Here is a 25236-nt window from a genome sequence, read left to right on the forward strand (position 1 = left end):
TTCTGTCTTGTTTATTCCTCCGGCTTAGACTCCGGTGTGCAATCTTCTCAGTGGTGCTCGCTGCTGCCACGGAACCACAAAGCCAGGGCAGAGCGTGGCTGCTTTTGAAAGGACAAGAGACGGAACAAGCAAATCTATTTATAAGAAGCAAGCGGGATAATTGTTGAAAAGGTTAGCGCAGCCAGAGCAGGTAACAAGTGAGCCGCGTGTTGATGCGTACAACAGGATGAGGAGGCGATGCTGGCGACAGGAAAAGTCATGGTCAGAGGGAGCGCCGTTTGAATCCGATGTCAGGAAGCTACAAAAGAAGCAGATGTCAGCCATGTTTAGGCATCAACAAAGACTTCACAAACTATAACATAGCACAGATCGACAGACTATACAGAATAAAACAACAAAGAAGCAACAACTGCACTTTTTTTTGTCATATTTTTGAACACAAACCATTTAAGGTAGCGTCACACCAGACTAAGGTCATCCACAGACATGTAAACTGAGAGGTTTTCAAAATAGTTCCTCCAGTTTATTTATGTATACCCACACAATTTCCCACACAAGCGGAGACGGACTCACACAGCCTGAAAAATAATCCACCAGAGCAGAAAGATCGAACTTTGTTTTTTTTTTGTTGTTTTTTGTTTTTTTTACAAATGTACAACAGAAATATTGAGTGGCAAAGCAGACCAGACAGACACGCTCATTTTAGCACCTGGGAAATATTGCAATCTTTTAAACATTTCTGAATGTTTTCACAAAGTGTTTGTGAAAATGTTTTCACTACCCACAAAGCAGAATGTATTTTATTGAGGGGTTTTTTTCTTGAAAGACCAAGAAAAAGTTGTGTGTAATTATTTAATGGGAGAAAACTTATTTTAAAACTTATGACCAAAAGACCGAAAAACACAAAATGCAAAAATACCTAGTCATCTCCATGGATACTGTGGAAAACTCTTTATGAGCATACTTCTATAAGCTTCTCAAACCTAAAAACATTTTAAATCCAATCAAATTAAATCCAATCAAAGGAACACAACAGACGGCCTGTTGTGTTCCTCGACCTTTAATGAAGATGTTTGTTCGCCACTATTTTCTAACAAACTTCTCAAGATTGATGGTTTTTATTTGGGGGTATCAGGCTGAAGGGGGGTAATTATAAATGCAAAACACACTTTGGGTTTTTATTCGCTAATCATTTTCTTCTAGAATAATGTATTTTTCTGTTCAGTAAATCCTAAGAAAAGCCATTTAATTGAAAGTCATTAAAAGTCCGACACTTTGAAAACTAAACATAAAACGAATCGCGCACAGAAACATTTGTACAAGACTAAATATGCATCACAAAATGGTTGAGACAAAAGCTCTAAAAGATCTGCAGGATAAAAAGCCTTGGGAACTGTTGCTCACGACCACTTTAGAAGATTACAAGAAAGTCTGGCTCCTTCGAAGCAAAACAAACTGAAATGAGGGGTGGCTGAGAATTCAGCAGAGTACTGTAAATAAAGATTCCATCTGCGAGTGTGGAAGGGAATGTTTCCTTTACATTCCCATTTCAAGTCCTCCATTTACTCCAACACCGTTTCCCTCCAGAGATATCATGCCCCACAGTGTCCCCTCGCGCCTGCCTTGCTCAGCTACCAGAGAAGCCAGTCAAGCCGAGAGACTCAGAGAAGCGATGCATCACTTGATGACATGGGCTGATAGATGCCTGACAGACTGCCAAACCCGTCGACGTGCTACATGAGTCAAGAACAAACACTCCTCCGACGTGTGTAGATGTGCTTTTGCACATGTATCCATCATCGCCATGTAGGAGGTGTGTGTGTGTGGATGTGTTTTTAAAAGCTGGCCTGGGTGAGAGAAACCATGCAAACTGTCCGTCTCAGTTGATGGAGGAACGAAGGAGGCCAAGTCCAGACCCGAGGAAAGTAGAAATGGAAATTAAGTTCCCCTGACTCAGGGAAAATAAAAAAATAATCATAAATCAATGTGTGTACATGGAGCAGTGGATATTTACATACATTTCATGAAAACTCACATAATCCTTTTTCCCTCCCCCCCTCACCATCTCACATGAAAACAGACTGAGCTTCCTGTTTTAGATCAATTAGGATTGTCGAGATTATTTTAATTGGCAAAATTTGTAAATAATAATATGGAAATGTATATATACTGCTCAAAAAAATAAAGGGAACACTTTAGTGTTCACTTAAATGTTAAAGTGTTCCCTTTATTTTTTTGAGCAGTGTATATATATATCCATCCATCCATCCATTTTCTTTACACCCTTGTCCCTTAGTGGGGTCGGGAGGGATGCTGGTGCCTATCCCCAGCTAACGACCCTGGACAGGTCGCCAGTCTGTCGCAGGGCTTTGAAATATATATAATTTTATTTATTTTTTTTTTTTACAAATTTCTTCAAATTTCACCAGGATGCCTTAAAACGTATGTAAACTCCTGAATTTGAGGAAAGTCTCTAAAATTCTTCTTTTACTCTGGTATCTAATGAATAGAGATGATTTTGGTAATCGTAACTGATCTAAAACAGAAAATGTTCAAACTGATTTAATGTCAGGCAGTGGGGGGGGGGGAGAATTGGGAGCTTTTTAATACATCGTGCGTAAATATCTGGTCTCGACTGCACATCACATCCGCGTGCGCACATAGATGCACTCCCTTCCCGTCTTTTCGCCTCCTCTTTCCCACAGAAATAAATTTGTAAATGAACAAGCCCTGTTGGAAGTAAGCAGTGACGCCAGGCCCGAGCTCTGAATGTCACAGTCACTCATTGCAGCCTCCCTCTAAGTGATGCAGACAGAGCCCCATTCTCATTACCCCACCAGTCAAGCCAGGGGGTGAAAAACATTTACATGCAAATACGAATGACCCACCGGCTACCGCGAGCGCACTGGCTGCCGTGTTGTCAAAGCACGGCAATGACACAAAATCCGCTTGCCAATCAACGGCTCCATTGTAAAAAAACACAAACTATAGAAAAAAGTGGTATGTGTGTAGATTATCAATTTTTTTTTTTTTTTTTTTCCAGCCTGATTGGTTTGTAATTTTTGTTAGTGCTCCCCGTGTCCAGTGGCATTACTTTGAAAGGATTCAGACTGAGACATTAGCAACTACATTAACAGATGTTTGGGGAAGAGGCTTAAAGTCCTTTCTATGGTTTCTACAAACCCACAGAGTTTACAGACCGTCTACCATCCTCACAGGACCCACTTGTCTCTGACAGCTGTGCCTAGCACCCCATAATCAAACACTCTTTCAGTCTAAACTATTAGGAATCCAGAGCTCATAAACATGGGTCCGCCGTCTCACCAATGCGGAGAACAGATTGCTGATGGACTGGCTGGGTCTCCAGGGGTTCTGGGCAAGAGCAGATTCCTCCTGCTCGCAAGATACTTGGATCAAAAACCACCCTGCTGTCATCAGACCTGTTGCCTCCAGATGGGTCCCGGGTCTGTCCGTGTGATTCGCACTCTCAGAGAGCACGCGGCGGCGGCGGTGTCGTCCTCCCTCCTCTTTCTCTAGTCCTTATTTCATCTCCCATTTTTTTTCCTGACCAGCAAAAAAAAAGAGAGACATCAAACCTGACCTTCTCCTTCATCTTTTCAGCACTTCTTAAAGTCCGAGCCGTCGTTCTTTTGTTCTTTAACCTTGGCGCACGGCTCTTTAACTCTGTGTGAGGCTTTCATCTGAAATCATGCTCATTGGCTCAGTTTCTTGGCTAAAATCCCCCCTGAGTGCGGCGTGCGCGGGGGCGTGCGAGTGCATGAGCTCACATGCTCGGTGCCAGGGAGATGAGCAGACGCACCGCGCAGCAAGGCCTCTTTGATGCGGCGCAGTAGAGACCCACGGCAGGGCCGTACATTAATTGCAGCTTCTGAGCCGTTAATTTGGGAGAGTACGTTCAAGGACCCACTTTTCCTCCACTTTCCAACAGCAACAGAGGCTGAACAAGCGTCCCCCTCAAGACTCATCCACTTTTTTTTTACCTCTTCTCGTAGCCTTCTGTCTGCTAAGTGCCTCTCCGGCCATACAATTCAGCTTAATCCAAACATGTTTGCCCCTTTTGCCTCCCCTTCTTTCTCGACCACCGTCACCGAGCAAAGGGACAGTAGGTCACAGCTTCTGCACCGTTCTCCCACCTTCGCCAACTGGCAAGCGCTCCTTGCCAAAAAGCCAGAGTTTTCTTTTTTCTTTTTTTTCAACCCGATTGATCCCCACAAGTTATTAAATGAACTGAGCTGATAATTAACTCAAATAACAAAATAAGTGGAATCGCAGCAGACATAAAGTGTGGATTACGCAAACTATGAGTAGAGATCATCAACAGAAGCTGTAATCTACGGGTGGTAAACAATTCAGTCAAGAGCAGAAATATGACAACGAGAGCATTCCCATTTTGTTTTCGCAGCATCTCTGCGACCATAAAACCACAGGATAGAACCGCTTTGGCTGAAAGTTCCCCTAAGAAATGAATCAGCTATAAAAACCGCAGCGGGATAACTGTAGTCTGCCCCGCAGGGCACGATCTCTCCAGATTCATGCTGTGCTGATGCGGGAAGTGATTCAGGATGTGTGTGGCCAGCATCTCTTCTCTGTTATGTCTCCCCCCCACCAATAAGGTAATTAAACCTGCACACCTATTAGTTATGAGCTTGTCAAAAGTAGACAGGGGCCTAAAAGCAAGAAAAAACGTCTTGGGATACACTGGGTCAGGAACAAGTGCTGCTATTGTTATAACACTAGAGGAAAATAATGTAATTTCATAAGCCACAAGAAGTTCAGAAGGAATATTTTGACAAGAAAATTATTAGTTGTGCACTGAGCAAATCTGGGAGGTTTTTGGAAGTGTGGATAAAGAAAATGGATTGCTAAAAGAAACCTAGGACATGTGGAAGAATGCACAACTAGCAGTTTTACCTTACATGCAAAATGCTACGGAAACCAGGAAACCAACACAGTACATTACTTTAAACACAACATGCCAACTGTGAATCATGGTAATGGTACCATCGTGCTGCTGGGATGATTTTCATTAGGAAAAACAGGGAATTTGGTCATAGCTGAATGGAAGACGGATGGAGCTTATTAAAGAAATGATGATATGTTGGAGGCTGCACCAGATTGAGGAAGAAAGAAATGTTGTTTGCCAAAATGTAAGAAAAATAAATGAAATATAAATAAATAAAAAAATAAAATTAAAAAAAAAACAGAGGAAAGTAAGATAATTTCAGTGCAACTGCTGGCATCAAATATAAAGCTCAACAATTTAGACTTGGCGTGGATTGTTGGTGTGCAATTGTGCATGACAGCATATTATGCAAACTGCATTTAAATGTGCAGTTTGTATAAGCTTGTTGGTTATGTAGGGCCTTGTTAGAGCCCAATTTTGGTCAGAAAATGACTCATTTGCCTCTGAGATTATAAACAGAGTGTTAGAATCTGTGAAAAAGAGAAACCGACCAAAAGAGAAAAAGGGGGGTGGGGGTGAAGCTATGTGAATTCAAGCAAACTGACCATGAAAGACACTCAACCCACACTCACAAATTGTTAATTTGTGTCCAAGGAAGTAAACATCGGTGCCCGTCTCCGTCGTGTCTACCCGTCTTTTCATTCTGACCTGTAATGCCCGTGGCACGCTGCCAAGCGTTCATACACATGGAAATGTCTCTTTCCCAATGCAGAGAACACCCCCTCTGTCACCCCCTCCCTCTAGGACTTTTGTTCAGATATAGGAAAGAGACACTTTTACATACACATGAGCAGAGAGGAAGAAGCCGTGCCTGTGGAAGTACACTAAGCCTACATGGAAAGCCAGTTTTTCCCCCCAACCAGAGTCATCTTTATTCAACAGCCACTTGGCCTTTGGTGATAGCAGCTGCATTCTCTGTTCCTGTCATACTGCACCACCTCGAGCTTACACAACATGATGCGGCTCCAACTTCTCCAAGACAATATGTCACAGTTAAAGTGCATTGGCTAAAAAATACTGAAATCATAGCCTTCCTTAGGAAAACTGAAGAGATACTAGCCTGTGGCTCCTGATGAGAGCAACTGTATAAAAAAGAAAAAAAAAGAAAAGAGTTTTCAAAGAAAAATGAAGGCGTGCTTATTACTGACTGCATCGAGCTTCTGTCTTTGAACTCTCATCTACTGCTTGGGCTTTTGCAGTGGATGTGTAAGAAAAAATGAAGACGAAAAGATGAGAGTGAAAGGAAGACGGTGCTGGGGAAAAAAACATGTGATTAAAAGATAAAAGGGAAAGAGCAGATGATGAGGGAGCAGCATTGTGTGATTAAATGGCAGAGGTGATCCCATTGGACCACAGCCATTATTGCATTTTAATAGACGACAGGGTTGATCCTTGACCCGTTTTGAGGCAGGGGTAGTGTTTAGTGCGCACGGCTCTCCTTGATACACCTCCAACCTGCAGGGCATGTGGGCATTAGAAGTAACGCGAGCTGTGCGAGGCCTTGAAGGGTCACAAGCAAATAGCTTTATTCTCCTTCCACAGCATCTTAAGCAGCAGCCTTGGGCAAATAACAACAACCAAAGCATCTGTGCGTGTTTGTGTCAAAGTGGATTTCAAAATGCGAGCAGCGCAATTTAATCTACGTCTTTAATTCATGCATTTCAAAGTGTTTGAAATGCATGAAAGTGTTCAAAGTGTTCAAAGTGTTTTCCTACTTTCCCCAACAACCAAGTTCCCTTCACCCTGCTGACCCCCCACCACCCCAAAAAAGAAAAAAATAAATAAAATCGACCTTCAATCATCAGTTCCTCCTTTTCACCTTCTCTTTCTTCCAGCTCCACATGCTAAGTGGGAACATTGTTACGGTCAATTTGTCCCATTCAGGGTCCCGGTGGGCAGTGTCCCTGCCCTGACAGCCCGCAGACAGAGACCACACTGCCTGGGAGGCCTTGACATCAAGGTCCGGAGCAAGCTTGGAATGAGGAGGAGGAGGAGGAGGAGGAAGGGGGGGGAGAGCGCAGAGCAGAGGAAAGAAAAGGGAGGGAGAAATTAGAGAGGAGAGGTGATGAGGGAAGTGCTGGAATGGAGACAGAATGTGTGAAGGAAAACAAGTTTTGGGGGAATGCTGCAGCAAAAGAATGCAGAGGGAAAGAGAAGGAGGCAGGGGTCCCCTGGTTTAATACAAACCCAAAGATTATGCTCAGGGTTGTTTCAAAGCTGTCCATCAATCCCAGGTTTGATGCAGTAGGTGATGACAGCTTTGCTTACACAGAAGAAAACCTAAATGCATGATTTATGGTTCTGCATTCATGTTCATTTGTATAGATCTAAGCTTCGAACTCTGTCGGCACAGCGGCCTGAATATAAACGCCATTCCTTAATTTGAGACTGTGTCCAGGTCAACGGCTACAGACGTTGCCCCCAATCAGAAAGATGTCAACAGCAGTAAAGGTCGCTGCGAAGAAAAACAACAAACTCCGGGTTTAAAACGTAAGGCTAGCGAGGGACTTTTTTTTTTTTTAAGAGTGCCTCTGCCAGCTTCTTGGCTCCGATCGCCCAGACAGGCTTTCAATCAAGAAGCATCACCTTGTGTTTAAATACTGGACAGTCAATGGACAGTGTCTGCCGATCGATACAGTGACATTAGCTATTTCATTAATTCAAATTAACATGCTGCTCATTTATCTTGAAAATAATGTGATAATTTAAGGGAGACTATGTCTTAAACAGAAATGCGCCCGTTTAATCAGGGTGATTGACTAGCGATGGCGGACAAATGCCAAGTTTAGAAACGGAAACCCTTCAAAAATGCTTCTAAAGCCTGACAAGTGCGAGTCACCCTGCTGTTTTTAGTGGGAAGTGTTAAGTTTGGCAATAAAAAATTTGAATTACTGATGGAAATTTTTTTTTTTTGTTTTTTTTTTTTTTATCTAAAGTAGTAAAGTTACAGAACAATTAAACTGTTCTAATCTTAGAATAAATAAATGAAATGAAAGTGACAGCAAATTTAACAAATGAAGTTGAACACAGAACTACACACCCTTGGTACAAGCTGATAGACAAACTTCAGATCACCGTTTACTGAATGTTTTTAATATCCCAACTTTAATGAATGTGGCAAAAATGACACATAAAGCATTTAAAAGTTTTAAACAGAAATGTATTAAAACGTCTGTTTTTATGCATATTTTTACAACAGGATGTCTGATGATATCGTTTCGTTTTACTTTGATTAGTCCTATGTTTTTAGGTTGTTCACATGTTTTAGCTGAACTAACCACACTCGGTTAAAACAAAATTGTACTGTACAGGTTACTGACCCCTGGTGTACATGGAGGTAAAAAGACTGGGATGTCAGCACAAAGCAAAAAAGAAGTTTGTTTCAGACAAAGGCCTCAAAATGTTACCGCCAAAAGTTTTGATTTCTTTGGTTTGCTTTCAACAAATATTTTCACATCGATCCTTGGAGACAGACAGCTGAGTGGCGGTTATGCTGCGTAACGCGCCTGTTCTACACCTGTGGAGCAACTCTGAATTAAAAAGTCAAAGCATTAATAATAGCGGTGGAAATTACTGATATCAGCTAGTGCAGCAGCTAGCTACAATGGGCCAAGGCTGGTGAGGAGACACTGCTGACCAAGCAATCACGCTGATTTCTTATAGGCGAGTACGACTGCTGTTTGGGCTCCCAGGTTTCTGAGAGGTGGTGCTACCCTCCCAAGTGCTGTGTGATCTAAAGGAGAATACCGCTTCAATGTGCTTTAATAATAAATACCTGACTTGTTAATTGCTCTCATGTGAAAATACATAGAAAAATTGATGGGATAGGACTTTAAAGCACATCATCACCTTATCGGGGCTAAACTACAGTATGACTTGTCCTACCGTGTGGGAACTGCCCCGGGCCCACAGGTGAAGTTAAACCCTCCACCCCCCGCCAACACGATTCGGCAAAGACGAGGGATTAAGTGACTGTGTAAAGGCACCTGTTACTTCTGCACACAGGACACAGCATTTGCTCCGAAGCAAGAGGCCCGGAGCGGCTGTTAGCGTCAGAAGCGAGGCTCAAACAGGGCACCCATTCAACCAAGGCTGGCAGTGCTGAATCACACTCAGACAGACTGACTCACACATGTGCACACATACAGAGTCCGTACAATACAGGAAGGCAAACAGACACAACAAGATAGACACCGACCCTTATGTTTCTCTCTGATGGACACGGACAAACTTTCACCCTGCCGTTTTCTCCCGTGTCTTTGATCCCTACACACACACACACACACACACACACACACACACACACACACACACACACACACACGCACACACACACGCACACACACTGACACATCGACTTCTTCAAACTAATTGCCAATTCAGACTCCAGAGTCGAGACAGCGGGTATCTGTCAGGGGCCCTGTGTATAGGAAGCGATGTTGCAGATCTCCTTAAATGAGCTAACTTTATAATAAATCACTGGGCACTGCTAGCCAAGGATTAGGCAAGCTCCAGCGAGCAGTTTGTTAAGCTGCAGAGAGAAGAAGCACTGGGGATGGAGAGAGGCCCGCCAAAACTGACATCAGCTCCAGGACCTTGGAACAGTAAACCCTCCCATGCCTCCTGGTTTCTTGGGCACACATTTAGCCTTGTTATCAGGGTTCTCTGCTGACACAAAATCCCAGCGCTATTAGGCCTTTACATGGAATTATGGCGTTTGCTTCTGTAGGGGATTTTAGGCTAAACAGTTATTGTCCAGAACATGAGCTCTACCCTCAGGTACCCAGTTTTTCAAAGTGCTCTCTCCTTACGTTTGCCCTAAATCTTTTCTCTGCACCGTCTTGCCTCCCACCGAGTCATTTCTCTTGGAAGGAGTAATGCTTCCTACAGCGAGGTTATTTATACATGGACCTGCACAACATTTATTCCCTCTCCTGTATGCAGAAGAACAGCAGATAAGAATAATCACTTCTTCTAGCAAATTTCCTCACCGACTTAAGGGTTATCACTGATTCAGTGTTACTGGATATCTTACGAAACTGCAAGAGAAGCATATCAAGAAAAGCAGCTTATGTTTTCAAAGTGAAACTAAAGGGAGCCTTCAGCAGCTTTTTAGTTCGGATACCCTTCCTCTTCATCTTTTATAAGGATAGACAGCGAACATACTTCAATCTAAACTTGGCCACTAAACAAATTAGATTAGCACACACAGATCATAGATCAAGTCATGTAGATTATTCCTCTTTTGTCTTTTAATTTGCCGCTTGTGACAGCACTTCTCGTGTAATTGCTAGGCGATGTGGGACGAGCACATCAGTGGAAGACGACTTTGTTTCTCTTTCACAGTTATCTCAAGAAAGCTGTAAAGTATAGATGATTACACTAAAGTATGGTCTTTTGAGGTTTCATTTAATACTTATTCCTTAGATCTAACGCAGTTTGCAAATGCATTCATTGCCCCTATAAAGGTAACATTTTGTCATTTACAACCCAAGACTTCAAAGTGTTTAGTAGGATTTATATGTGATAAACAAAAAAAAAAAAAAAAAAACGTGCTTAACTGCAGAGGGTAAGGAAAATGACACATATTATACATTTTGAGAACCATATTAAAAGTCAATCTGTTTAGAAACTCACTGCAATTTCAGCTGAAAAACATTTCAGGCTATGTCTTTACCAGCTTTGCAAAACTATAAACATGTTTGCTCATTCTCCTTTATAAATTAACTCGAGCTCAGTCAGACCAAATGAACAGATTCTGGGAATGTCAGTTTTCTCTTTTTCCTATTTTTGTCCGAGATTCTCAACAAGATACAGGTCTGGACTTTGACTAAATTTGATATAAACCATTCAATCTTTAGCAAATCCTGTGATCTTTCACCAGCTTCTCTGTACCTGCTAAAGAAAAGCAGGTCCAACAGCTTGACCTTGCCACCAACATTATCACTATGTAGATGGTGAGCTCCAATTGGTTTGTGATGTTGATTTCGTGAATACATGCACCTACCAAAACCTACTTGCCACCTTACAAATTATTTTGTTTTCCTGTTTCCATCACACTTAACTACTTCACAAGATCAAGCAAAGCGTCCTGCTCCACCATGGGTCACCTCGATGTGTTCTGGGTAATGCCTATTGTTTTGCTTTGCTTGTAAGTTGCACTTAAAAATTTTTTATCTCACTTGACAAAATGATCTTCTTTCACATGTCTATTGTGTCTTAGAACAGTGGTTATTTAATTTTTGCACGATTGTCAAGGCCATGTTTGTGGAGTAAAATATATATATATATATATATTCGTTATCCTGTTAACAGATCATTCCAACGTAGATTTGGATCTATGGAGCTCCTCCAGTTTCTACGAGCCTTTTTGGCCACTTCTCGTATGAATGTTCTCCTGTGATGAATGTTGTCAGTCTAGGTGAGTGGCCAAAAGTATGAAGGCGTGTCATACTCTTTCCATTTTCTGATGTTGGGTCAGACAGTGCGTTCTTTGAAATCAAAGATGGTTTAAACTGACCCCGTTTTTAAATTTCTTAACCTCATCCCTGACCTGTGCTGTGTGTTTATTTAGGGCTAACAGAGCATAAGAGACTGAAAACAAACTCGTGCCACAGTTTTCTAATTCCCCTATGTTTTTAACAACCATGCATCTTGTCCTTTTCACTTCACAATTAGACACTACTTTATGTTGGTCATAAAAGACTTGGAACTAAAACTAGGATGACCAAATGTGAACAACGTCACCCGTGTGAATGCTCTGTCAAGACACTGCACCCTTTATTAATTATAAAAAAAATTTAAAAAAACGACCAAGCCTGGTCCAGCACGTCATTGCCTGATGCGAGCAGCAGGGGGAAAAGGATCCTATGTGCAACCTCCAGCCGCCTCCCTGAGCTCCGGCTGCCAGAGCAGGCGACACCCCAGAGGAAAAGGAATTAAAGAGCCTCTTTTCCACCAAGGTTGATTGATACTGTTAAGAGTGACAGCAAGGTTAAAGGAGCTGCTGGTCTTCTATGGAAGTAAATATGTGCCATCAGAATTTGAATAAAAAATGCATCTGAAACTTGAATGTTGTATATTTGCACTTACTTTTTCAATTAGAAAATTAATTCAGAATACAATTTTGACCTAAAAAAAATTCAGTGTCATTATTTGTACACGTTTGCAATTTTCATTTGTTAAAAAAATTCACATTCCTATTTCAAAGTGATGAAATTTTCAATATATATATTTTTCAGTGTTAAAAAAATTCAGCATATAAAAAAATTCAACTTTTAAAAATTCAAATGCAATATTTTCAGTGTCCTAAAAATTCAACTTGCTCAAATTCGCTGTCTCAAATTCAACATCTAAAAATTCGCTGTACAAAAATGGCGAGGTTACTTCAGGTCACAGACATTAGCAATCGTTGTCAGATTTCAACACTGAGCCAATCACATGACCTAAGCGTCATATTGAAGAAATACCAGCATCACCGAGGCTAGCGACACATGGAGGCGAACGCAAACCCAACGGTGAGTCTGTGCGTTCATATTTCTGTAGTACATTTTATTTTGCGCATGAACTTTGATACATGATATTAAAGCTTGATTTAAATCACGGGTTTGGGCCGTTGTTAATCTTACGCCATGTAATGCTGGCATATTAGTTCTCGCTACCTGCTAGACCTCCACCCCCTTCCCCCCTTCTCTTGGCTGTCCTACACCCAATTTTCCCCTGTTTTATTTAAAAAAGGAATATCACTTGCGCCAAGTCTAGAATCTTTAAAGATAACTGATGGGTGGCGACTTTCTGGGTTGTTTGTTTGTTGTCTTAGGTGAGACTGAGACAGGCAGTCTTAGTAAAAGTCGTAATTTTCCAGGAGATGCTACCGCTAATGTAGCTAATATGGCTGCCTTGTATGCTTCAAGGAGGGGCTGTGAACTCTTCCGACATTAATTATAACCACAACCCCATTCTGTTCATCTACTGTATTGTTCATGTGACTTCATTTATGAATAAATTTATACATTTATGGTCATTATAGCGTCATCCAAACGGCTGCTTCTCTTATCTGACAAGTGTTGATATATATTAATTTACATTCTTTTACTTTGCGTTACAAAACGTCGTTCTGTTACCTAGCAACATTAGAAACTACCTCCTTTGTTTTTTCATTTGATTTTAACTCATTTGAAGAAAATATATGCTTGCAAGTACAGCTGTTAACTTATTTTAGATTAAATATCTTTAATTTGATTTCTCAATACTGACCTACTGATTTCAAAATAGTTTTTTTATTTTACTGACAATGTTTTTGACATTTTTTTTCTTTTTTCTTTTCAAGGAACATATGGATCATATTTTTGATAGACTCCATGATCGTTTGGAGCCATTTCTATTTCTACAATTACAGATGGTCCAATCAGTTGGCCACAGGTGAAGAAGCAAAGTGATGACGGTGACGACAACGATGATGTCTTGGAAGCAGAAACTGCAGGTGACAGGGTTTCTCCATCAGTTTCTCAAAGAAGGTAAAATGTCTGTATAAACATTTGGCCAATGTTTGTTATTTTGAGAATGATAAATAACAAATGTATTATGTATGTATTATGCTGGTATTATACCAGCATAATACACTACATTTATTTTGTTATAATCATGACTTACAACACTGCACAGATAAAGCTGATAAAGCTTTTCAGGTTGATTAGTGAAAATGGCAAAAGGTATTCAAATGATTTTTGAAGGACATCACATTCATATTCATTAGTTTCTTAGATGGAAAAGACATTCGCATAAAGTCATATCTCAAAGACAGCTTTATGAATGATTCCATCTACAGGAAACTCACCATGTATCTAAAAGAAATTATACTTTTCCTAGCATTTTCAGACAATCTGCACCAGCTCATGAGATTTGGGTTGGCTGGGAGGCTCCATGGCAGGAACTGAAGCCTGAAGTAGTGCAGTCAACTGGACCAAACCACATCAGGGCCACTTCATCCACCTGCAGTGAACGTTTACGCCTTCCAAGCCATTATTCTACCTACCAGGCTCTGTATGCTGACATGATGGTGTCTTAAATCGGTTGGAACTGGCTTTGGTCTTCTTTGAGAACTCAGTGCATTGGTGTTTCATTTGTTCAATAATTGCATTTCAATATGGCAATTAAGTAAAATTACAAAGTCATTTTATTATTAGCTTCTTTTTTTTTACAAATACTGTTCATCATTCACCGCAGTCTTGACATTAAGTTGTGTTCTTTGAAGTGAAGACTAAGTACCTGAAACGTTTGTCAAGCATCCCTGTAAATCTTAAATGTTAGAGTAACTATGTTCAGAGTTTCTGAGTCAGCACTGTTTGTACAGGAAATATGAAACGGAAACTGTTTTTATGCAATATTTTATTTTATGTTCATCTATGCTTGAAGTATTAGAAAATAAATGACATAAGACAAACTTAACTTTTCCATTCTTATAATGCAAGAAAATTAAGGTCCTACACACCTGTACCTACTAGGTTCCTTTTGAGAAAAAAAGAACAATCAACTCACAAATGTAGAACATTTTAGTTCTTTAACATGTCTACCATAAAAGCACTATGACTCACTTTTCCAAAGCACAAATTTTACCTTTGTGGTAATATGATCAGCACTTAGCTTTACATTTCATAAATGCTGAATTTTGAAACTGGACAAGTTTCACAGAGTGAAGAACTGTTCACAAAACAGAACTGCAGCAATATAAATGTCACAACCAAAAGACAGTGATGTGCCTTTTGGGTTTACTGCGTCCCTTAAGTCCATTTGTTCGTCAGTCAGTTGCACAACTTGAATTTGGTACTGTGACGTTTGACTCTTCCTGAAGAGGAAGCCCGCACTCCTCCCATTCAATTTCGGGAATCTACACCCTGGAAAACACAAAGAAGGGATCAAGAGAACTCAAAATGTACTTGATTGCAGATTCCTATGTAATAAATTAAATGAATGATAGTATACATGCTACACATTAAATTATCCAATTAAAATGTACCTCTATCAAGGCACTGTGGGGTTCAGGAATTGAATGGTGTCTAACTTAATCAGAATTTGCTTTTAATTACAACATTAATCACAAATTTTAGCATAGCTCAAACATTCTTTGTAACCAAAGATATATTTTGGATATACAAAGTAGTGGGGATTAAAATGATTTTAATAAGTTAACAGCTGTACTTGCAAGCATATATTTTCTTCAAAATGAGTTAAAATCAAATGAAAAAACAAAGGAGGTAGTTTCTAATGTTGCTAGGTAACAGAACGACGTTTTGTAACGCAAAGTAAAAGAATGTAAATTAATATATATCAACACTTGTCAGATAAGAGAAGCAGCCGTTTGGATGACGCTATAATGACCATAAATGTATAAATTTATTCATAAATGAAGTCACATGAACAATACAGTAGATGAACAGAATGGGGTTGTGGTTATAATTAATGTCGGAAGAGTTCACAGCCCCTCCTTGAAGCACACAAGGCAGCCATATTAGCTACATTAGCGGTAGCATCTCCTGGAAAATTACGACTTTTACTAAGACCGCCTGATCAGTCTCACCTAAGACAACAAACAAACAACCCAGAAAGTCGCCACCCATCAGTTATCTTTAAAGATTCTAGACTTGGCGCAAGTGATATTCCTTTTTTAAATAAAACAGGGGAAAATTGGGTGTAGGACAGCCAAGAGAAGGGGGGAAGGGGGTGGAGGTCTAGCAGGTAGCGAGAACTAATATGCCAGCATTACATGGCGTAAGATTAACAACGGCCCAAACCCGTGATTTAAATCAAGCTTTAATATCATGTATCAAAGTTCATGCGCAAAATAAAATGTACTACAGAAATATGAAAGCATAGACTCACCGTTGGGTTTGCGTTCGCCTCCGTGGTCGCTGGCCTCGGTGATGCTGGTATTTCTTCAATATGACGCTTAGGTCATGTGATTAGCTCAGTGTTGAAATCTGACAACGATTGCTAATGTCTGTGACCTGAAGTAACCTCGCCATTTTTGTACAGCGAATTTTTAGATGTTGAATTTGAGACAGCGAATTTGAGCAAGTTGAATTTTTAGGACACTGAAAATATTGCATTTGAATTTTTAAAAGTTGAATTTTTTTATATGCTGAATTTTTTTAACACTGAAAAATATATATATTGAAAATTTCATCACTTTGAAATAGGAATGTGAATTTTTTTAACAAATGAAAATTGCAAACGTGTACAAATAATGACACTGAATTTTTTTTTAGGTCAAAATTGTATTCTGAATTAATTTTCTAATTGAAAAAGTAAGTGCAAATATACAACATTCAAGTTTCAGATGCATTTTTTATTCAAATTCTGATGGCACATATTTACTTCCATATCTTCTATCCTCACACTGGACTGCCTCGCTTTCTTTAGATGCCCCTCTCTCTCTCTCTCTCGCCCCCCGTAACTCTCCACTTCTCTCCTCTCACACAAACTGGGGCTCATTTTTAAGAGCACCCCTTTCCCCCTGGGGGCTTTAGTTAGTTCTCTATCTCTCTTTTCCAGTCCACAAACCTCAGCACCGGACAAAAGGCAGCTTGAAAGGCAATTTGAATTTGAAACAGAAGGGGGGGGGGGGCGCACAGGAAAAAATGTGTAAGTCCCAAATGGGAAAACTTGAGGCGACTTGGAGCCAGCTAGGGTAGGAGCAGGGCGTTAATCGTAAACTCAGCATACAGTGTTAAGACTAGATCCTGCAGAGAAAGGAGACGGACATGGTACAGCCTCCAGGCGTAAATTGTAATGGACATTAGAGATCCGGAAGGTTGGACTGTTAAACAGACGACGGATGAGAGGAAAAACCTCCAGTGCAATTCTGCAACACATAATTTAAAAATTAAATTCAAGCTCCAATGAAGTGCGAGCTTGTCAAATTACACGGTTTCTTTAAGAAAATGAGGTTTATTGGTTTCAATTGACAGAGAACAACAACAACAAAAATCCCCATCATGAAACATTTGATATGTGGATGGAGATGGCTCAAATCTAGTTTTCAGTGCGGCTGCAAGCTACGCAGTATGAAATTGGACGCGCAGATGCCACAGATTGCACCCACTACTGACTACGAGACGAGTTGGTTCAATTTAGATTAACTGGATTCCCTCCGCTAATCAATGCATCTAAAAACATAAAGGCGAGACACAGGAGCCAAAGCAGCGCACCACCAGCACCACCCCAGCGCAGCCCTTCACCGGACCCCTCGGATCACTTACCTCTGATTACCAGGAGAGAGAAAAAGCGCCGCCGAGGCAACAACAGTATGACTCAATTGTCTCTGTCCCACTTGGTACCAAATATCCGAGCGCGATCTAGAGCGTTATCAGATCCCGTGTTTGGGCTTTAGAAAGTGTCCCTTCCTGTCGCACCTGTCTCTGGCGAAGAAGCAAAAAAAGAAAAAAAGAAAAAGAAAAAAAACTGTTCCCGGCATCCATAAGAAGACAACTGTCTCAGCGGTTGGTGTGTGTCCGTACCCTCTTTTACGGGTCTCAGCATTCACATATGCACGCACACATGCACCACCTGTCTCCCCCGGTGCAGAGCAGCCCACAAAGAGCGCCTATGTGGCGCAACGACACATGGTCAGTCTCTGCTGCAATGTACTCCCTCGAACCGAGATCTCAAAGTGGTCTGTAGGCAGTGGTTGGTTAAACAAAAAAGAAAAGAACAGCAAGACGGGAACAATTGAAAATAAAAAGACAACACATCCGTTTGGAAATCACATCTGCCTCTTCAGCCGCTCCAGTTGTGAGATCATGTCTCTGCTGTACCCAACAATAGTTGGTATATTTATTTCCCCCGCTGCGCACCGCCGCTGCTCTGTCTGTGCTGCGTGCTCTCCAGCTCAGCTCTCAGTGTTTGGGGGGGGGAAACACTGCGCTCTCTCCACTTCCACGTACAGGCAGAAATCCCATTCATCGGCTGATTAAAAAGAAAAAAAAAAACAGTTCCTGCTCCCTGAAGCTGCGCTCCGGAGCTTCGATGAGGTGGGAGGACCGATGGGTTAGACTCCGAGCTCCAGTATCCACAGCGCTGCTGTCATCCCCGAGACGCCTGGAGACTGTTCGTGCCAAAACCTGAAGCAGAATTACGCACCGGCTGGAATGGAACTGATTAGGGACTAATTAGGGTTAATTGGGAGTGTTGGCGTTGCCAAAAATATCACCCATGTCAAAGTTAGGTTAAACACGTGTGGACTCTTTTGGAGACCTGAAATTCTTTAGGTTCATTTTAGTTAAAAACTAAGACGTAGCTTAACAGGGCAACTTGGTGTACCATCCATTTTAGGTTGATTACAATGAATTTCACATTTCCGATCTAAATATTCAAGGGAAAATAAATGGTTTTCATTTTTTTATATATTAAAAATATGAATGAGTGTGTTATCTTTTTATTCAACCTTTGTAGTTATTGTAGCAGTAATTGTTTTTGGGGGGGTTTTTTTGTTTGTTTTTTACAAGCCATACTTATTTTTTAAAGCATCTTTGGACACCAAATTTTATGTCTTACCCCAGAATTTTTTGATGAATTTATGTTAGAACTTTGACTTGGTCATCCTAACAGACAAATTCGCTTTGATTTAACCATTTATGGAGTCCTGGTTGAATACTTAAGATGGTTGTCATTATCTTTTGTGGCATCTCAGTGCTTTTCTGCTGGCATTGCCCTGAACTTGCCATTATCCCCACATCAACTCTAACCACTTTTCCTATCCCCACTGTAGAAAAGCTTCTCCATGTTTCATTGTCAGGATACTATGTCCCAGTTGATGTGTGGAATTGGTTAAGCATTCATAGCATTTAGCATGTTTGTCACAAAGAGCAATTTTAGTCTTATTTGACCATACCACATTCTTTTACATGTTTAATGTCTTCCATATTGCTTGCGGTGACTTAAAACTGAAGTTTCTATAGCCAGTCTTGATTAAAGGTTACATTTACACACAACTAATAGCTGTGGTGTCAACAGCAACTCAGGCAATTCCCTTGCCTGAGTTGCATATCTTTGCAGCGCCTCCAGAGTTACCCTACAGATCTTCTCTGCCAATGCTTTCCTTGTCGGGCCTATTAATTCAGGTGCATGGCCAGACCAAACCATGCAAAAGTGCCATCTTAAAATCCTTAAAATGCAATTGATTACAACACAATTTCACAATTTGATATTTCTGAAGCTTTTGTCTGCAAGATAAAAATAAATAAATAAATAAAAAACATTCAAAAAGAGAGTTCTCTGTGTTTTCGTGGGATTTGGAGTGTAAAAAGAACCACGTAAAATTTTGAAGTGGATGTGGTCAAATCCAGCAGACTTCTGAAAAAACAGAAGCAGCCTTGTATCTGAGAAGAATGCAGCCTCCATTTTCAGGACTCCCTCATTCTCAAGTCCCAGCTCTCTCTTGTTTTTTTCTGGTTCATAAATCCTTTGCTTTCATGCCCTGACGCCTAAACCAACCCTAACCTCGACATCTAATTCCGACCCATTCCCACAGAGACCGGGGTGCAAATAGAAAACTCGTTGAGCATGAAACCGACAGATAATATATCAGCCAGAAAAGAAATAAACTGCCACAACCGACACCTTTTTTTGACATATTTGACATATGACACCTGGGCAACTGCCCAGGTCAGCATTAGCCAGAAGTACCAGACAGAAGAAAAGAAAAAAAGATATCTACCCATCAGTTTCAGTTTATGCTTGTGTAGCCAATTCAGAGTTGTTTGCATTTTATCCCTCACAAGAAATTTTAACCATTTTCTGCAGCTTGATTAAACGGAGTGACAGAAGGAGGGGCTCACGTCTGGGGCCATTCTTGCAGGAAACACTACAGCAGCTTTTGTTATGACGACTGATTAATACAAATCACTTGGTTGTATTTTAGTCAATGTTTCACTGAGCCTACGTGTTCACTTAAATTTTACAGGATCTTTAGGTAGAGATTTTAATTGATGTTGGAATTTAGCAAATACCGAACACTGAAAAATATTTATATGACAATTAAAATAAGGAATTCATTTTCCTGATGGACTGTGTCTAAATATTCATAAAGTCTTGTGGTTATAAAAACAGTGGCATTAGAATTACTTAGGTTTTATTTGTGACATATCTTGTGCTGATGTTGGAGGAAAAAAATATATATCACGGGGCTGCTCCGAAGCACTTTCCCCAAAAATTATCTTTTGTATCTGAAAGATCAGGTGGTCAAACAGGGAAATTTACCTCAGAGCGGCTCCGTAAGTCACAAAGTGGCTCCAGAATAGGCTGCACAGACAAAGCACAGAGACAGTCTGCAATTTAATTTCACAAGATTTCAGTCCGTTGATCTTCATTTTCACCGTGACGTAGCTTCATATTTGTAGAACACGCTTACAAGCAAAATGTTTTAGTCAGAGATCCTGGAAGTCTGTCTTGCAAAAGTGCATATAAACCCTTTGAACTTGGGGGGGAAAAAAAGATTGTAATCGGATCTGAAATATAATTGATATTCACATAATGTTTTAAAAGACGAAAGATTGTATATATATGTGTGTATACCACAGGGGTAATTTAAGTGGATACGTCTGGTGCTTCATGTGCAAAAGCAGTCAAAAGCCCACTGGACCTTTCCATCAAATTGCAGAAGCCACTTTTAAGATTTGATATATGAATAATTAATATCTGAAATAATGACTACGACTGGCTGAAGGCTCCTGTGCCTAGTGCTCCCTTCACAATCCCAACAAATCTGCTCCACTGCAGCCTGTCAGCCTTCAGACAAGCTGCAGATCAGCTGTGGTAAATCAGACAGCACAGCCTCTGTGTATGTGTGTGTGTCTGTGTGTGGGAGGACACTGCAAAAAGCAAACAAGAAAACCGCACCGTATATCATCTAACCTAACATAATGACCTGCTTGTTATATGCATGCATGAGTTTTTTTCGTCATGCAGCAAGAATCAAACTTCAAAAGTCTTGAATGTGAAGTTGATTAAATGTCCCATTCTTGTCTGACTTTCATATTTTTGGAGGACATTGTTTTGTTGTTTAGTATTATGTCGCCCCCCGCTGCCCCCCCTTATCTTTATTTACACAGGCAAAATTCTGTGTTCCCAAGCAGTGTAATACTCATTAACATTATTCATCCAGCTTATCGCCAAATACCACCTCTAACTTTGCCGCTTCTACAATTACAACTTAAAACAAACACTGCATTATGGCAGAAAGAAAACGTGCCGAGAACAGAGGACACCTCGTTTTGGCAGTGGCATCGTTATTCAGGCCCCGTAAAACTGTGGAATATTGATGAGCTCTTCCTTCTTCCTTGAATTCTGCTTTCACCTGAATGTCTCGTGTGTCTGCAAGAACTTAAACCAATAGGTTTTTTTTCTTTTCACAAGATGCTGTCAATGGAGCTTCTTGGGTCATAATGAGCATGACCAAAGTGGTGCATCGTAGAAAAAGAAGAGACGTTTCCACTTTTCTGGAGGGATTTATAGAGTATATTCACAACGAAAAGACTCCCTAAAGAGCTGATCATAGAAGCCTCCAGTTAGAGACTTTTTATTCTATTTTAAATGTTGAGTGCATTTTTTTTCCAAGATTAATAGTTTGTCAAATCAATAACTTGGTCCAGCTAGGTTCAGATCCGTCTCTTAACCTTTTTGAAGTTGTCCTTTTTATTGAGTAACAAAAGATAACAAGTGTGACCAGATCCATCCATTTTCTTACATCCTTGTCTTACACCCTTGTGGGGTCGGGAGGGTTGCTGGTGCTTATCTCCAGCTAACGTTCCAGGCGAGAGTGTGACCAGGTATAATTCTTAATTTGTTTTCTGTTTTGTTTTTGTTAAGGAAGGGAAAAAGTTAGCAAAACCTAATCCAAGTCTGATCATTTTTGAAATCATGCCTTTTAAAAACTGGGACATTCACACTGGTAACCTACCTATGCCATGATAAAGAACAGAAAAAAATCTAAATCAGTCAATTGGGTCAAACTGAATCAACCCGTCGTGTTAAATCAACCTCAGGCCCATTTTGGTCTCTGGTCAAATTGGTTTGTTTTTAACGTAACAGTTTATAAAATACAAGATGTGTTCCCGTCTACACTCCTGTAGATATGGCATTTATATAAGCAAGAATTGCTGTGTAAAAGTTTGACCAGTCTCACTTTTTGTGCACAGATTTGGTAATTTCTCACAACCAAAAGCATGTTTCTAAGACACAAGTAATAAAGTGGCTTCAGATTTGTGGAGGGGCTTTATTAAAGTTTCTTTCATCACATCATATTTCCTTTGAAACCACATTCCTCTGAAGTTTGTGGAGATTAAAAATATTGTCTAAGAAGAAGTGATAGTAGGATTTACACTTGGAACAAGCTCAGAGATTAAATGTGAAGTGGATAGAATGAATTTGCATCAAATCAAAATCCTAAAAGAAAAAAAAATAAACGCCTCTTAGATGGAATATCCCTGCTGTGCTACTAATAAATGCAAGAGGTGCAGAGGAACTTCAACAGTCACTCTTAATATTCATAAAAATAATTCTGAAAATGTACTCTTCTACCAGAGCTATCCAGAGTTCTGTTCTTTTCTCAAAATCCCCAGATTAGCATTACTATTCTGTTTCTGCTGCTTTGCATAAAAATTTTGAGCTACGTTCAACAAAAGAACTTTGCCGTTTCATCTCCTGTCAAAGTCTGTTTGCCGACAGTAAATAAATAAAGAAGTTCTCATTTTGTTCGTGCTTTTTCTTTCATCCGACTTGTGTGTTGTAGCAACCAGGCAGCGGACCTGATTATAATTAGGAAAAAAACACGGAAAAAGGGCTGACACAAGAAAGTAAACAAAACAGAACAGAAGCCACAACCTTTGATGGTTTATGAACTTTGTAATCATTCAATAACATGGGGGAAGCGAAGCTGAGGAGCCTCATTGTGTGTATGTGACAAGGGGTACGAGAGGAAATGTTGATGCGGGTTGAGATAAAGTCTTTAATCTTCTATATCAGAAGAAATGTGTATGTAAAATAAAGACACCAACTCTCCAGTGGGAGCACTTTAGTCTCTCTACAGTAATCACATGGTTCACCAAGCTACAAACAAGACACAAACAGAGAGACAGTGATAGAGACAGGGTATTGAGCTCATGTGATCAGATGCCGGCTCAGCTCCCATTTTGACTCGTGAAATAATTTCATTTAGTCGAACCACATTTTAGTATTTAAGACCAAGTCAAATTCCTTCGTTTTTCCCCAAGAAGGGTTAGTGAAACAGTTTCTAAATACCTCAGTTTGACCCATGTGAGTTGTAGCTTTAGACATAAACTGGCTCTGGAGATGGGCACTGAATTCATGGCAATTTGTAAAACAATGTTATACAACTTGTTACCGATATTCTGTGAATATGTAATATGTGGTTGAATTACACACAGATGACTATGTTTACTAATGTGATTCTGAAGAAAACTGGTTTCACTGGACTTTGTTTAGGGATATCAGGGCTAAAAGGGTTGAACACTGAATTAGCCAACCTTTTCAGATCTTTGTCTGAAATTTTCCTTCTGTTTTTCAATTTTGTACCGTTTTATGTTGAGTTGTCCATCCAATCTCCATTAAATACCTTAAAATGTATGCTAATGCCATGACAACATACAAAAAAGTTTTAAGTGACGTAAATGCTTTTGCAAGGCATTTTAAATTTCAAATAAAAAAGTAATGAAATAAATTCAGTGCTGGATTTAAATTCTCTGTGCTCAAAGATAAGACCTGACCCCAAAAAAGGGAAGACAGGAAAACCGATGATGTGAATGTTATTGATGCATTATCCTTGTTTTCCCTCACATGTTGTTTTGTCTCTTCTTCTGTAGTTAAATTTAGTTACTCATTTCCTGTCAGCTTGTTTAAATCAAAAATAAACCATCTGTGTGTGCACAAAGATGCACAAATATAACATGAACCTAATCCAAAAGGCAAACAGTACACTTGTTATGTTTCTCCTGTTTAACAGACACCATTAATGGGAAAAAAATACAGTTTTGAGTCTACTTACCTCTTTTTAGCTTATTATTACACAGCCAATAGCCTAAGCTTTAACCCCTTTGTTGTTCTCGTGGTTCATATATGCAGAGTGGTTCCTCACAAGTAAACAAATGCACTAGATTAATTTAGCCAATTTTCCAGACTGACCTCGTGCAAGCTGGTAGCCACATCAGTAAAATTAGCTTCAGTTCTCTGTGTGTGAGCAGTTGCATATTAATACAGATCGTCAAGGCAGTGAGCTCATTGGTAAATGGCTCTTATTCTCAGCATGGGATGTAAACAGCGAAGCAATCAGGGTTTAGAAGTAATCCTTTAGTGAGAGGAAGAGTCCCTTTTTCATTAATGATGGATGTTTGCTCTATATTTGAGACTTTGTGGAACTGGCAGTAATGTTACATTGCACATGTTAATATATCATCATATTTGCTTTGAGTTAAACATATACTTCTTGTTAGTTCATTAACAAGAAGTTAATAGACAAACATTTTATGATCTACACATATACTTAATGATCCACACACTTTAAAAAATACTTTATTGCTTAGTTGTAAACTATGTTGTGAAGAATTGTTGTAATACTGATTTTGTTTTTGGTTTTTTACCTTGTTGCCACACTGACGTGACTGGACGTACTTCTTTGTGATTTTATGGTTCTTTAAACTACATTGACATTTTCATGTTGCGAAGCAGCAAAGCATTCCCAGACCATTGCACCACAACGTCCATGTTTAATAGTTGGTGTGATGTTCTATTTCTGAAATGCTATTTTGGTAGGATCCACACCCAAACAAATCCACTTTTGTTTTAGCAGTCCACAGGACATTTTTCTAAAAGTCCAGGGCATTATCAAGATGCTTTGGGTTTTTCTGGGAAAATATGAAATGGCTCTTTGTGCTGCTTTTATACACTGGTGATTTTTGACTTGGAGCTGTTCCATGGATGTTGTTTTTACCAAGCTTTCTCACTCTACAATCATGAATAGAGGAAAGTGAGAACTGTAGTGCTCTATAGATATTGATTTGCTGTAATTTCAATGTAATATTGGTACTGGCCACACCTGGGAAGTACCAGTGGTTTCATGTTTTTTTAATGTATGGATAAATGCTCTCACTGTTATTGGTTGAAGTCCCAAAACTTTAGAAATTCTTTCTTTCTTTCATTGTAATTCTTTCCAAACTGATTTTGTTTCTCATCTGTTCTTAAAT

The 25236-nt window shown here is 39.9% G+C and overlaps 1 protein-coding gene across 1 annotated transcript in view; it reads right to left on the reverse strand.

Annotated features, from left to right (window-relative positions):
* Positions 1-18362, reverse strand: part of sema6bb (sema domain, transmembrane domain (TM), and cytoplasmic domain, (semaphorin) 6Bb) — a 113809-nt gene extending 95447 nt beyond the window's left edge. The window contains exon 1 of the mRNA XM_081606460.1: positions 17242-18362. The gene's annotated coding sequence lies outside the window, so the exon portion shown is untranslated. The remainder of the gene's footprint in view (positions 1-17241) is intronic.
* Between the last annotated feature and the right edge of the window lie 6874 nt (positions 18363-25236).

This window comes from Poecilia reticulata, chromosome 4 (genome assembly GCF_904066995.2).
Source record: "Poecilia reticulata chromosome 4, P_reticulata-male-v2, whole genome shotgun sequence".
NCBI lineage: Eukaryota > Metazoa > Chordata > Actinopteri > Cyprinodontiformes > Poeciliidae > Poecilia > Poecilia reticulata.